This window comes from Miscanthus floridulus, chromosome 19, assembly GCF_019320115.1.
Source record: "Miscanthus floridulus cultivar M001 chromosome 19, ASM1932011v1, whole genome shotgun sequence".
Classification (NCBI taxonomy): domain Eukaryota; kingdom Viridiplantae; phylum Streptophyta; class Magnoliopsida; order Poales; family Poaceae; genus Miscanthus; species Miscanthus floridulus.
In genome coordinates this window covers 18214907-18231163 of record NC_089598.1, presented here as the reverse complement: position 1 = coordinate 18231163, position 16257 = coordinate 18214907, and the positions used below count along the sequence as shown (strand labels likewise).

The following is a 16257-nucleotide window of genomic DNA, read 5'->3' as shown; positions in this document are numbered from 1 at the left end:
CACAGAGGTTGACGCTCTTGTGGGCCTGGTGTGATGCGTGTCTGCAAGTGCGAGATTCCAAAACTACAACAACCTTGGCCCATTTGGAACAGCTGAAAAGTTGATTTTCGATGGCAGAACGCGACAATCACACCAAACACATAACGATTTTCTTTACCCCCTCGGTTCACACACCGCGAGGTTTGAACTCGAGTCATAATTTTTGGTATCGCAACTCTTCCACCACGGATGGTGTACTGCACCACATGGTGGACGCAAACCGAACCAAACACGGCCCTCACCTCCACAGCGAAATCTGGAAGGCACGTAGGCACGGTAACCTGGCTCTCATTGGCCACTTCTACCGTCTAACCACAAATAACCAAATCAAGCACACCTAGAGTACGATGGTGGTTGTTTTCCTCTCCTCCTCTCTTTTCACCTCCCTATTGCGCTCTCACTTTCTTGCCATGGGCATCACTACACGACTAAGGACGACAATAGTGAGGATTCGGATCGGGTGGAGTCTCTGGGCATCAAATCCGAAATCCAAACTAAAAATTGAATCCGCCCAGAACGCCAATTCGGGTGGGAAATGGAAATCCATCACCGAAACTGATTGCTTCTGCACTTATATAATTCACCATAGATTATTTCTGCACCATTAGCCGTTTTCAGTTCAGGTTGCAGGGATGGATTTCCACCCGAATTGGTGTTTAGGACAAATTCGGGTTTTCAGTTCGGGTTTCAGTTTTGGGTGCCCAGAGACCCCACCCAATCCAAATCCACTCTGTCACCATCCTTAGCCCACATCTCATGGCTCAGCTGTTCGATCGTACACCCAGGCCTTGTGTCCAAACCCCTTTGGGGATTTGTCATGTGTACCTTTATACCCAAGGTCAAGGTACCTTCTACTTAGGTTTTCGTCCGGCCTAGACGATGCACTCTTCACAAAATCAACTACCATAGGTCACACACCTCCCTATATAAAAAAATATACCCGCGGTGACTAGTGTATTTGGTGAGCTCGGATCATTATTTTTGACCGGTAACAGGGTCTCAAGTTTTGAAAAAAATCTATTTTTTACCTAGCTTAAACAAATTTTAGTTTTTTTTTATCACAACACTATAAAACGAAAGATATTATCGTTGAACAAAAGCACGTCTTGCTTATTAACATCTTGACTTGTGTAACACCCTAGGTGTTAGCCTTGCATTGCATGAGCATGAGCATTAAGCATTTATATTTGAGCTTTTACAATTGAAACATGTGATTGAAACATATGCAACATTGCTTGTTATTTTATGTTTCCCTGTATATATGCATATGATCATGAGTGAATACATGTAAATGATGGATGTGAGTCACTAAAGCATATTAGCTACACTTATGATGACTAGTGGAACAATATTCATGAAGATCATTTTGTCTAATTAAGTACTTAAGTGATGCTATGTGTTGAACTGGGAAGCTCTATGTGTAACCAATGCATGAAATGATTGTGTGACCTTACAAATAGCTTAAACATATTTAGAAGATCATTATGAACAACTTTGGTATTCATAGTTAGGGCTAAAGTGGTCACTAAGTCATAGTTCATGAATAAGTCATCTTGTGAATGTAATGTGTTTGACCAAGTTTGAACCATATGATAGAGATCTTGCATGGAGGTGGTCACTAAAGCAAAGTTGTAGTATTTGACAATAGGAACAACTTTTATTTTTTGGGTCATAGACTAGTTTAGCTCCTAACATGTTTGAAATTGGCTCACAAAAATCAGTTTTCCACTGTTTTAAACACTTAGCAAATTTTTTCTAAGTCTTCTTGCGCTGACAGTTTGATAGGCTCCACTTTGAGATGATTTTACTCACTAACCATTTAGAATTAGGCCTTCATCCTTAAATAAGAATTCTAGCTGGTACATAGGGCTACAATTTTGGTTTAGATCATTGGCACTAATTCCTCACGGTTTAGGAGATCAAACGCTGTCAGGCCGAATCACTCACCTCTGATGATGACCAACAGTGGCCGACCATCGCCAGGGCATGAACGCCGCGTGGAGCCGATGGAGGCCACGCGTTGCTGGCGTCCTGCCTAGCGCGGCCGTGTCAGGCCAGAGCACACTATATCGCGCCCCGCACTCGCTGCTCCATCCCCGCGCTCACATTTTCAATTCTCTGCCTCCTCCTTCGCCATTCGCAGCAGCGCAGCCTCGTCGCCTAGCACAGCATCGCCTCCGTCTCCATCTCGCCCATAGCTACGCCATGTCCACCTCCACCGCCTTGACGTATTGGCTGCGTCAATAGAGCTTTGGTGAGGGCATATTCGCCTTTTCCCCTCTCGCTGGAAATCTCGGCCGCCGTGGCCGCCTCCACGGCGAACTCGCCACCGCTCGGCTCGCACGCTCTTTTCTTCTGGTTATTGGCGTTAGGGCTTGGTTAGGATGGGTGTTAGCTCATGTTATGGTGTTACCGCCATTAGTGGTCTCGCCGGCGCGGAACACGGCGACCCGCGCCACCGCGCCATGGCTGGAGCTCATCGGAGCTTTTCGTTAGGCTTATGTAGTTGAAATAGCATCACTAGGTCACTGTGATGCTATTGCACACCGCCGTGCCGCCATGGCCGGCCACGAGCATGCTCCGCCACACCTTCACTGCCACCACCTAGGTCATTCAACGTGCACTGCTCTGTAGAACATGTAGGTACACTTGTCATCGTCGGTGAGCTCGCCGTCGGCGAACTCTGGCCGCGCAAGTGTTGATCAGTGCCGCTGCCCTATTTCATTTCACTGATAGATGGGGTCGACTGACAGCGGATCCCGCCTATCAGCGACTGTAGTGCAGTAGGCTAGTTTATTTGTTCCTGTTTTTGTGTGCAACTTTGAAAATTGATAAGTTAAGCTATAGAGATCCAAAATTTATGAACCAAATTTTGTAGTGTTCCTTCGGAAGTGTAGTATTTATGAAAAATATGATATTAGCATTTGTAGTAGAGTTTCTAGAAGATTTAAAATGAAACTTGAAATGTGTTTTTAAATGTATGTAAAAATGTTTAATTTATATCTAGAGTTTCTGTGCTCCAAAAATTATGAAATTTATGTGGTGAGCTGTTCTTGACAAGAATAAGCTCTGGTAAAAATTTGAGGGTCGGTGCATGAATAGATTTTTAGTTATAGATTTTCTTTTTATAATTAGGTGATCCTTGTGTGAATTTTTATAAATTATTTATGAATCCAATACTCATGAAATTTATTAGAGGTTGTCCTAGTACCATATGGATGCTAAGAAAAATATAAAATCTGTTGCTTGACACTTTTCACTAGAGTTTCCTATTTATGTTATTTTAAGCCTTTATGCCTTGTCATTTTTGCATAGGATGTTTTACTTGGCAAAATGGCATGAAACTTTTACAATAGTCTATTAGTATCACCAGTAAGCCACTGTAAATTTTTTAGAATTTATGATGCACCTTTAGTATATGTTAATTATTTACCCTAATTATTTAATTAAAATAATAAAGGCATTTAAATAATTAGATTGTGTTTAAGCATGATGTTTTCTATGATTCTTATGATGCATAGTAACTGTTGATGTCAATGGTAAGGCTTAGAAGCCATTGATTGTATACAAATAACTAATTATCGCTTTATCCTTTAAATACAAAATTGTATGTATAGTTGTGATTGTGTGGATGATTTCATATGGATAATGGTCTCTGTTGTAAAACTTGTTAATAACAAAGTTGTAGATAACTTACTAATCTACCTTGTGTTAAATTTTTACAGCCATAGGACTTAGGGTTTTTGAGTCCTAGCTGTTACAAATTTGCTGTCCGAAAGGTTTACTTTCTGCACAGATTTGATTGAATGATTTGTTTGCCCTACATAACTCTTGAATCACAATGAGAGTATTAAAAACAGTTGTAGATAATTTTATAAGCTTTCTAGAAAGTCCAAGATCACCGTATTTGGATAAGTAGAACTTCAGTTATGAGTAAAACAAGTAGCTAGGGTTGGTGTGTCCGGTCAATTCAAGCTAGAGCTTCCGGTCAACAGATTACCATTGAGATCGAGTGAACTATGTTTGAAGAAGGGGACACGTGGCGTGCATCGCACGACCGGACACTGAGGTCCAGCGTCCGATCACTCGGATCAGAGCGTCTGGTTGTCTCGACTTTTGCCTAGTGAAGGGATAACGGCTCTATTTGTTCGTGGGGTTATAAATAGAAGCCATGGTCGGCCTTTGGCCGGGAGCTTAGACAAGCTAAGCACACTAGAGCCTTGGTGGCTTGTATAGTAGTGCTTGGGAGCCCTCCATCTCATATATACTTGATAATGATCATTCGATTGTGTGAGAGAGCGATTCTAGTGCAATTGCATCGTGAGGTTGCATAGAGTGGCACTAGGTGATCGAGTTGCAAGTCGGTGGTGCTTGTTACTCTTGGAGGTTGCCATCTCCTGACGGCTTGGTGATGGTCTCCGTTGAAGCCCGCAAGAAGCTTGTGCGGTGCTCCGGAGAAGAGCTTTGTGAGGAGCATTGTGCTCGTCCCGCGGGAGCCACGAAGAGCAACTCTAGTTGAGCGTGTCATTGAGCTACCCTCACTTTCGGGGTAGGTTATTGTGGTGCCCGACATACGGGCTTGGCGGGTGATGCCAATTAGCCACCGAACCACCAAGTGAGCGGTCGACACAATGGGGACGTAGCGTGTTGGCAAGCACGTGAACCTCGGGAGAAAAATCATCGTGTTAACCTTGTTCTTCCCGTTGGTTTGCATCCTCGTTACATAAGCTTATAATTACTTTCATATACATTGTGCTTGTGTAGTTGCTCTTATAACTAGTTAGCTTGTGTAGCTTACTAGTTACCTTCTTGCTTATGTAGCATAGAAGTAACTCCCTTGCGTGGCTAATTTGGTTTGTGTAACCTTGTTAGTCGCATTGCTTAGTTTGTGTAGCTAAGTAATTGTGCTCTTTAATTTGGCATTGGTTGCCTTGTTATTGAGCATTGCTAATAGCTTAGTTGGCTTTGTGCTTTTGCTTACTAGCATGTATAGGAGCTCCCTTATTGCTTAAACTACTAGTGGCATAGGTTTGTGTGACATTGCTCCTAGAATTGGTTAGGTGAGCTCTAGCTAGCCCGGCACCTTTATTGCTTAATTAGTATCTTTGAAAGGTGCTAGAGAACATAGATAGAGGGGTGTAGTCTTAGCTAGACCGATAGTTCTAATTCCGCACTTGTTTCAGTTAGCCAACATGATTAATTTTAGAAATGACTATTCACCCCCCCCTCTAGTCCGCCATCTCGACCCTACAATAAGCTCTGGTAAAAATTTGAGGGTCAGTGCATGAATAGATTTTTAGTTATAAATTTTTCTTTTATAATTAGGTGATCCTTGTGTGAATTTTTATAAATTATTTATGAATCCAATACTTATAAAATTTATTGGAGGTTGTCCTAGTACCATATGAATGCTAAGAAAAATATAAAATCTGTTGCTTGACACTTTTCACTAGGGTTTCCTATTTATGTTATTTTAAGCCTTTATGTCTTGTCATTTTTGCATATGATGTTTTACTTGGTAAAATGGCATGAAACTTTTGCTGTAGTCTATTGGTAGCACTAGTAAGCGACTATAAATTTTTGAAAATTTATGATGCACCTTTAGTATATGTTTATTATTTACCCTAATTATTTAATTAAAATAATAAAGGCATTTAAATAATTAGATTGTGTTTAAGCATGATGTTTTCTATGATTCTTATGATGCATAGTAACTGTTGATGTCAATGGTAAGGCTTAGAAGCCATTGATTGTATACAAATAACTAATTATCGCTTTATCCTTCAAATACAAAACTGCATGTATAGTTGTGATTGTGTGGATGATTTCATATGGATAATGGTCTCTGCTATAAAACTTGTTAATAACAAAGTTGTAGATAACTTACTAATCTACCTTGTGTTAAATTTTTCACAGCCATAGGACTTAGGGTTTTTGAGTCCTAGCTGTTACAAATTTGCTGTCCGAAAGGTTTACTTTCTGGATAGATTTGATTGAATGATTTGTTTGCCCTACATAACTCTTGAATCATAGTGAAAGTATTAAAAGAAAGTTGTAGATAATTTTATAAGCTTTTCATAAAGTCCAAGATCACCATATTTGGATAAGTAAAACTTCAGTTATGAGTAAAACAAGTAGCTACTGTTTTGCGGTATAGTAAATGCATTGTTGAAGTAGTTGATTAAATAATTAAGAAGAGATATGCACATACTCAGTAAAATGTGATGCACTTGTTATTACTTAAAGACAATGTTGTTAAGAATACTTACAAGAATCCATTCATCATGTATCACCATGCTATACTTGTCAACATGAATGCAGTCGCCATATCTTATGTCATACTCATGCATCTAGGATCGATGGAGGAGATAATGTTGTTGGAGTTCAACGAAGGAGAGGAAGAGGACCAATAGGAGATTCCTCAAGCCGTAGCTCCCAAAGGTGAGGAGCAGACCCCCGAAGAGCTTTCGGAGTGCCCTAACCATCGCCCAACTTCCTTTCTGAAAGGCAAGCCCCGGAGCATTCTAAGTCTTCCAGTATTTTACAAAATATTACTCAAGTCCTTTATGAGTGATGCATTAGGTTATAAGTGTTAATTGGAACCACTTGATGCATATAAATTTCTTGTCTAGAAATACTACCTTTAACCCTATATAGGTCCAAGATCGAGTATATGCTTAGACCGGTAGAAGTCGGGTGATTTCCTATCACCTACGAGATATAGGTGGATACCAAAGCACGGTTGGCTATATTTGCTATCATGGAAAAGAACTATGGGGTAAAAGTAAATCAAGGCCTGGTGGAGTCTATGGTAGGTTGACTCATGTGATTTCGTCTGTGCAGATTAAGGATCGTACCGTTGTTGGCACTTCTAACAAGATTGAACGCATGCCTATCACTTAGCTGACCGGATAACTCGTTCTGACCATGAAGCCGAGTAGCTCAACTCAGGCCGGGCCCCGCTTTATAAGAGTGCGCACTTTGGATGGTAGTAAGGATATGCGGGGAGCTAGACTGAGCCCAAGGACAAGCTGGGCCTGAACGTCCTAGCATTTGGTGTCCCTAATTGTGCGGCGCTGGGTGAACCCACGAAATGTGTACTTGAGTTGTACCAAAGGTGACCTAAGACTACCGTGGCTGGTAGACTATAAACTTGGTTTGTAATAACTCTATTTCACACTCTGATGATGGAAATGTATCTGTGAACTTTATGTAATATATGACATGTATGTTGAATCATGTACGATCTTGGTTGTTGTAAATCGTTTATCGAGACCCATCGTGGTACTCGATGGACTACTGGGTTTATATGGATTCAAGTAAGACAGTGCGATCGCTTGCGGGCTGCCATTGTACTTGTACCCGTATAAATTGGTCGGTTCTACGACAGCTGGTATCAGAGCAAGATTCAACGTTAATTGTCACATGTGTATTTAAAACAAAAGTTTTTGTTTTCCAAAACCCTTTCTAGCAACTGATAGCTATATAAATAGGTATTTGAAATCTAAAGTGTGCCAGTGATCACTTTTCTTATGCTCAAGTTAAGGACTATTAGGTGGCTATTTAAGTACTAACTTGGGGGTTTTAATTTCGTCGTCCATATGGCGTGCTATTGTATGGATGCCATTCATTTGAATGGTAATGTATGGATCAAATGCCTCTACGTCAAGGTAAGTTGATGAGTGGCATGACCGCAAGATGTGAATGTGCGGTCGAGGAGAGTTAGCTTTGGTATGACTATGTATGCATGCTCGCATGTGTATGTGGTGCGTATTTAATTGAGGGTATAAACTGTTATCGGGTAGCTTTGATACGAAAGTATATGTATGGGTATACATATATGGAAGTATTTAGAATTATATTCTACATATTTAATTATGGGATGGGCTGAAATGAAACTTTTATGCAGGTACACTAACAACGAAACATGTAGCTCGACTAGTTACGCTGTATATAAGAGAACGTATGTATGCCACCGTATATGTCGTTAGAAATAATTTTTCCTAAGTTTGTGAGGACATACAGAACGAGCATGCATCATAATAATTATCATTCAAATAATTACATTGTTCCTCCCCTTATAAATTTCTTACTCGGTTATATAACTCTTATCCATTATGGCCTTATCTCACAAAGTTATACATGTTGATGGTACAGATGGCAGCACCAGTTGGATGTGAGAATTTCCTGATGGTTTTCGGAACGCCTACTCTACTATGGAGAGTTTTGCACTTTGCGGGGTACCATGAACCGCCCCTTTATCATTGGAATGAAGAGTACTTGGAGAGACAGCCATGGTACGAGGTGCGGCTAACTATACCAGCCTGCACACAGGCACCCTTCTGGCAGGAGTGGAAGGCGGAATCGGAAGAGAAAACTCCTTGGGAGGCTGCCTAAGTAGTGGCCTTTGAGGTTTTGAGTCGGATCTATCTGCAGCATGGGGATGCATTTACCAGTAGTGTCGCGGGTATGTTTCCTTGGGTGGATCCATCCACAGCAATATGGGAACAACGCAACCAAAATACATTGATCCGAGATCGGGATGAGTGGGCAAATAGCTCTAGTCCCGCTATGAGTGCCATGTTTGCGGTGATGAAGATGTTTTGTACATGCCAGGACACCAGGGATTTCTGGCAGGAATCATACACCACTTGCATGGACAAGCTCATGAGAGCTAAAGCCGCACAGCATAAGCTCAAGAAGTATGTGCGCAAGCATAAGAAAGCAGCAAGTAAAGCCCGATGGGAATCTGACTAAGCCTACGCAGCTTTGGGCACTCTCCATGCCCAAATGGAGCAAGTGGATCAACAAAGAGCAGCAGCCTAAGAAGCAAGGGCTGAGCATCAAGCATTGCTTGTAGAATTACGGGAGCAGTTGGAGGCCGCCCGTGCTGAGGTGTCCACAGCTAGACGCCAGCGTGATGCAGCAGAAAACCATGCCGCTATAGTAAGGATAGAACAAGATAGGCACCACGACATGAGTAATGTGTAGGACCGTGCTGAAAGGGGCTTACGTCAGCAGCTTGCACAAGCTCAACTTCAAGTGATGAACCTTCAGCATGAGGTGCACTATTTGAACAACCAGCTGAACCCAATCCTTGATGGGGAAGAAGATGATCCTAATATGGAGGAAGATGAAGACGAGGATGAGGAAGAAGTGGAGCCTGAGGAAGGAGATGATCCTATCTCTGACTTCGATAGTGATCATGATGAGGATTAGATCGCCTAGTACTTAGTAGAAATGCTTGATGTATCATTGCTGGTTATGTAATGGACCTGTAGTTTGAATTTGGTGTTGGTGATTGGACTATCATGTAATATTGTTATTTGCATGACTATCGCACGTTTGGTTAAACGCTAATGCAAATTCTAGTTGATTTATCAGTGATCATGATTTGAATGTTAACGTGCTATGAGTCCGATAAGTGATCAAATTTGTGGTGTCATGTTGCGAGCATGAATTATTATGCCTCTGTTTTTATTGTATGAATTTGAGATTGTCTTCAGTAATTTTAGTTTGGCATGATTATAAATTCATCTGCAATCTTTTGACATCAACCAATGATCGCTTATTGTTGCAACTTCGCAGATGACTCGCACCCGTGCAGGAGCTAGTAGCAGCCATGATGGCAACGACGGTGACTTACCACCACCACCACCGTCTGCTCAGGAGTTCTTTACCCAATTCTTGGGAAGCCAAAGGACAATGGAGGAAGCTCTACGCCTCATTGCATAGAACACAGCTCGTGCCCACCCTCAACAACAAGGGTCCGAGCCTAATTAGCACAGTATCTTCAAGGAATTTCTAGATACAAAGCCTCCTATCTTCAAGGTAGCAGAGGAACCACTACAGGTGGACAAGTGGCTCAACACCATTGAGCAGAAGTTGCGTCTGCTAAGAGTCACCGAGCACCTGAAGGCTAAGTATGCATCTCATCAGTTGCAGGGACCAGCAGGGATCTGGTGGACACATTTCTTATCCTCTCTACCTGCTAACGCGCAAGTAACGTGGGAGCAGTTCAAGTTGTCTTTTCGGGGGCATCACATTCCCCCATGCCTAATGCGCATGAAGGCGGCTGAATTTATGAGGCTCACCCAAAGGACAAAGACCCTCACAGAATATATGCATATGTTCAATAACTTGTCCAGGTATGCTCCAGGTTTTGTGGATACCGAGGAGAAGATAGAGTGCTTCAAGCGGGGTCTTGGCACAAAACTGATGAAGATCATGGTAAATTCCAAGTGCACCACCTATAACGAGTTTATTAGTGATGCTCTAACCCAGGAAAATCATAACAACATGCATGCGATAGCTAAGGGTCGCAAGAGGGCATTTGAGGTAGGTGCCTCTGGATCTTCATAGTCTAGAGCTCCTATCATAGCTAGGCCATAGTTCCACTCACCTGCACCTAAGTTTAGGCCTCCACCACCAAAAGCTCAGAACAGCAGGCCTCAAAAAGTGTTTCGTAAGGCATTCACTATTGCCTTACCTAAAGAAAATGACGGTCAAGGAAACTCCACAGGACCTAGGAGTAATCAACCTTGCTACAACTGCAATCAAGTGGGTCATTGGACCAAAGAATGCCCCCACCCAAAGAAGAATGCTAATCAGAATCAGAACAATCAGAGGCAGGCGAACTCAAGGGCACGTTCGGGATACGTGCACTATACCGCTGTTGAGGAAGTGTCTGCTAGAGAAGTTGTTACGGCTGGTATGTTTCTTGTCAACAAGCATTCCGCTATTGTTTTATTTGATTCGGGAGCTTCTCATTCATTTATGAGTCAAGCATTTGCATCTAGACATGAACAGAAAATCATTGAAGTAAGCAAGGGTGATTATAATATAAGTTTGGCTAGGGCTACTATTTCTACAAATAAGATAGTCAGAAATGTGCTCATCTCTATATTAGAGAGGGAGTATACAACAGATTTGATAATATTGCCTAGGTTATCCATAAGTGTAATCTTAGGCATGAATTGGATGAAGGATCACGGTGTTCTCATTAACACTAGCACTCGTACTATTATGTTGAGAGAACCCAAGGGAGGAGATGCTTTTCTAGTACCACTCTCCCAAAATTTTAAACTCCAACACTTAGTTTGTGCTATCCAAACCACTATCCTTTGTGATATCCCTGTGGTTTGTGAGTTTTCGGATGTATTTCTAGAGGAGTTACTAGGTTTACCACTTGATAGGGATGTGGAATTTAAGATTGAGGTAGTGCCAGGTATATCACCTATCTCAAGAAGACCTTATAGGATGACACCAAATGAGTTAGCAGAACTTAAGATTTAGTTATAGGATCTGTTGGACAAGGGTCTCATTCAACCTAGTTCATCTCCATGGGGATGTACAACATTGTTTGTAAAGAAGAAGGACAAGTCCCTGAGAATGTGTGTAGATTACAGACCACTCAATGCTGTGACCATCAAGAACAAGTACCCGTTGCCCCGTATCGATATCTTGTTCGATTAGTTGGCAAAGGCAAAGGTATTCTCCAAGATTGACTTGAGATCAGGCTATCATCAGATAAAGATTAGGCCAGAGGATATACCTAAGACTGCTTTCTCCACTAGGTACGGCTTATATGAGTATTTGGTTATGTCTTTTGGACTAACGAATGCTCCTGCCTACTTCATATACCTAATGAATTCGGTATTCATGCCCGAGCTTGACAAGTTCGTGGTCGTGTTTATCGATGATATATTGATTTATTCAGAAAATGAGGCAGACCATGAAGAGCATTTGAGGATTGTTCTATCCAGATTGAGGGAGCATAAGCTATATGCAAAATTTAGTAAGTGTGAATTTTGGTTGAGCAAAGTACCTTTCTTAAGTCATATCTTATCGAGAGATGGAATCTCTATAGACCCATCAAAAGTACAAGAGGTCATGAATTGGAAGGCTCCGACTTTGGTTCATAAAGTTTAGAGTTTTCTAGGGTTAGCAGGATATTATTGTTGTTTCATTCTGGATTTCTCCAAAATAGCTAAACCCATGACTAGACTACTTTAGAAAGATGAAAAGTTCAATTGGACACTAGAATGTGAAGCAGTTTTTCACACCCTCGGGACTCAGTTAACTACAGCTCCTGTTTTAGCACAACCCGACATTGAGAAGCCTTTCGATGTATTTTTGTGATGCATTAGGTATAGGTTTGGGTGTGTGCTCATGCAAGAAGGAAGAGTTATTGCATATGCTTCTCGATAGTTGAGAAAACATGAAGTCAACTACCCCACACATGATTTAGAACTTGCAGCAGTTGTACATGCATTAAAGATATGGAGACATTATTTATTGGGCAATATATGCCATATATATACTGACCACAAAAGTCTCAAGTATATCTTTACCCAACTAGAGCTGAACATGAGATAGCAAAGATGGCTAGAGCTAATTAAGGACTACAATTTGGAAGTGCACTACCATCCGGGGAAAGCCAATGTTGTAGCCGATGCACTTAGCCAGAAAGCTCATTGCAACACTATGGAAGCATTATTGGAAGATGGATTCAATTTGTTATATCCTGTTGTACTGCACAATATCACTATCAATTGTTCACTTGAGAGCAAAATCATAGAGCTACAGTAGACAGATGTAGGTATAAGTCATATCAAGAGAAAGATGCAAGATCAAAAAACCAAGCATTTCATATTAGATAAAAAGGGTGTACTATGGTTTGAGGACCGACTTGTGGTACCGAAAGACCACGAGCTTAGCACTGTGATCATGAGTGAATACATGTAAATGATGGATATGAGTCACTAAAGCATATTAACTACACTTATGATGACTAGTGGAACAATGTTCACGAAGATCATTTTGTCTAATCAAGTACTTAAGTGATGCTATGTGTTGAACTGGGAAGCTCTATGTGTAACCAATGCATGAAATGATTGTGTGACCTTACAAATAGCTTAAACATATTTAGAAGATCATTATGAACAACTTTGGTATTCATAGTTAGGGCTAAAGTGGTCACTAAGTCATAGTTCATGAATAAGTCATCTTGTGAATGTAATGTGTTTGACCAAGTTTGAACCATATGATAGAGACCTTGCATGGAGGTGGTCACTAAAGCAAAGTTGTAGTATTTGACAAGAGGAACAACTTTTATTTTTGAGTCATAGACTAGTTTAGCTCCTAACATGCTTGAAATGGGCTCACAAAAATCAGCTTTCCACTGTTTTAAACACTTAGCAAATTTTTTCTAAGTCTTCTTGCGCTGATAGTTTGACAGGCTCCACTTTGAGATGATTTTACTCATGAACCATTTAGAATTAGCCCTTGATCCTTCAATAAGAATTCTAGCTGGTACATAGGGCTACAATTTTGGTTTAGATCGTTGGCGCTAATTCCTCATGGTTTAGGAGATCGAACGCTGTCAATTCACGCTGTCAGGCCGGATCACTCACCTCTGATGATGACCAACAGTGGCCGACCGTCGCTAGGGCATGAACGCTGCGTGGAGTCGGTGGAGGCCGTATGTCGCCGGCGTCCTGCCCAGCGTGGCCGTGTCGAGCTAGAGCGCACTATATCGCGCCCCGCACTCGCTGCTCTATCCCCGCACTCACATTTTCAATTCTCTGCCTCCTCCTTCGCCATTCGCAGTAGCGCAGCCTCACCATTGAGCACAGCATCGCCTCCGTCGTTGCCTCATGTGCGCTCCACCGCACCACCACCATCTCCATCTCGTCCATAGCTGCGCCACGTCCACCTCCACCGCCTTGACGTATTGGCTGCATCAATAGAGCTTCAGTGAGGGCGTATTCGCCTTTTCCCCTCTCGTCGGAAATCTCGGCCGCCATGGCCGCCTCCACGGTGAACTCGCCACCGCTCGGCTTGCACGCGCTTTTCTTCTGGTTATTGGTGTTAGGGCTTGGTTAGGATGGGTGTTAGCTCATGTTATGGTGTTACCACCGTTAGTGGTCTCGCCGGCATGGAACACGATGACTCGCGCCGCCGTGTTCTCACCTCCGCGCCACCGCGCTGTGGCCGGAGCTCATCGGAGCTTTTCGTCAGGCTTATGTAGTTGAAATAGCATCACTAGGTCACCGTGATGCTGTTGCGCACCATAGAGCAGCGCCGCCGTGCCGCCATGGCCGACGACGAGCATGCTCCGCCACACCTTCACTGCCACCACCTAGGTCATTCGACGCGCACTGCTCTGTAGAACATGTAGGTCCACTTGCCGTTGCCGGTGAGCTCACCGTCGGCAAACTCTGGCCGCGCAAGTGTTGAGCAGTGCCGCTGCCCTGTTTCATTTCACTGACAGATGGGGCCAACTGACAGCGGGTCCCACCTATCAGTGACTATAGTGCAGTAGGCTAGTTCATTTGTTCCTGTTTGTGTGTGTAACTTTGAAAATTGATAAGTTGAGCTATAGAGATCCAAAATTTGTGAACCAAATTTTGTAGTGTTCCTTAGGAAGTGTAGTATTTATGAAAAATATGATATTAGCATTTGTAGTAGAGTTTCTAGAAGATTTAAAATGAAACTTGAAATGTGTTTTTAAATGTATGTAAACTTGTTTAATTTATATCTAGAGTTTCTGTGCTCCAAAAATTATGAAATTTATGTGGTGAGCTATTCTTGATAAGTATAAGTGAAAGGTCCTTGTGTGGTTTTAGTAATTAAGTGACAACCTAGGTGGACTAATTGTGTTTATGTGAGATACACAGGTAATTAGTCCACAGGCACATGTGTGTGAGCAACATATGCCATGAAGGTGAAAATGGCTTGGAGATGTTGTAAAGCTCACACATGTGATGATGAAGGAGCTTATTGCACATGAGACATGACATTGAGTCATATGATCAAGGTGGAGAAGATCAAGACATGACTTGGCTTGATGGATCGGTTGCAAGCGTAAAGGGTAAGTCGGAGGCTTTGGAGCAATGGACTGCATGGTAGTGAAGCTTGATCAAGACTTGGCGCCGATGAACGAAGGCAACGGTAAAAAGCAAGTGAAGTCAAGATCGATGAACCAATATGATCATATGATGATATGAAATGGATCATATCATTGTTGATCATGATGATGCATGTGTTGCATCAACATTGGAGGAGACGGAATGGAATGCGCAAGGCAAAGGTATAACCTAGGGCATTTCATTTCACCGATCATAGGTGTGTAGAGAAGTTGATGACCGGGTTTAGGATAGATGGTCGTACTATCAAGAGGGGCAAACTTGTTTGCATATCGATCATCTAAGTGCCACTCGAGTGATCTAACTTTGCATCATCGCTAGGATTGAGTGGCGTGGCAAGTTGAGTGGCTAATCCTTTAAAAAATGATTGTGAAAATGCTAACACGCATACACATGGTGGTGTTGGCACATTTATAAAGGAGATGAAGTTGGAGTTGATGTGGATCAACTCGGTGATGGAACGGAGGTGGGAAGGGTTTGAAACTCCACCGGTGGAGTGTCCGCCCGTAGAGTGCGGATAGTCCAACGGTGCCAACGGCGCCAACGGCGCCCTATTCCGAAAAGATAGGGTCTCATAGAGTGGACCAGACACTGGTCACGTAGTGACCGGACGCTGGGTTCCTGCGTCCGGTCAGTAGTGGCAGTCAACGGGCAGGCGTCGGTCTTTGACCGGACGCTGGCACTGAAAGTGACCGAACGCTGATAGGGTGCGTCCGGTCAAGGTGATGTGTGATGATGCAGGTAGAGCAGAGACGCTGGAAGTGACCGGACGCTGGTGCTGCGTCCGATCATGACCGACCGAACGCATCCGGTCATGTCTGGTACCTTACTGGAAACGACCGGACGCTGGGGTTGGTGCGTCCGATCAGTTCAAGCTAGAGCGTCCGGTCGATAGATGACCGTTGAGATCAGGCAAACTGTGTTTGAAGAAGGGGACACGTGGGATGCATTGCACGACTGAACGCTGAGGTCCAGCGTTCGGTCACTCGGACCAGAGCGTCCGGTCATCCCGACTTTTGCCCAATGAAGGGGTAACGGCTCTATTTGTTCGTGGGGTTATAAATTAAAGCCATGGTCGGCCTTTGGCTGAGAGCTTAGACAAGCTAAGCACACTAGAGCCTTGGTGGCTTATGTAGTAGTGCTTGGGAGCCCTTCATCTCATATATACTTGATAGTGATCATTCGATTGTGTGAGAGAGCAATTCTAGTGCGATTGCATCATGAGGTTGCATAGAGTGGCACTAGGTGATCGAGTTGCAAGCCGGTGGTGCTTGTTACTCTTGGAGGT

At 42.8% G+C, this 16257-nt stretch overlaps 1 protein-coding gene across 1 annotated transcript in view; it reads left to right on the top strand.

Annotated features, from left to right (window-relative positions):
• LOC136528210 (exopolygalacturonase-like) overlaps window positions 1–16257 on the top strand; it is a 269570-nt gene that overhangs the window by 206980 nt on the left and 46333 nt on the right. The window lies entirely within an intron of this gene.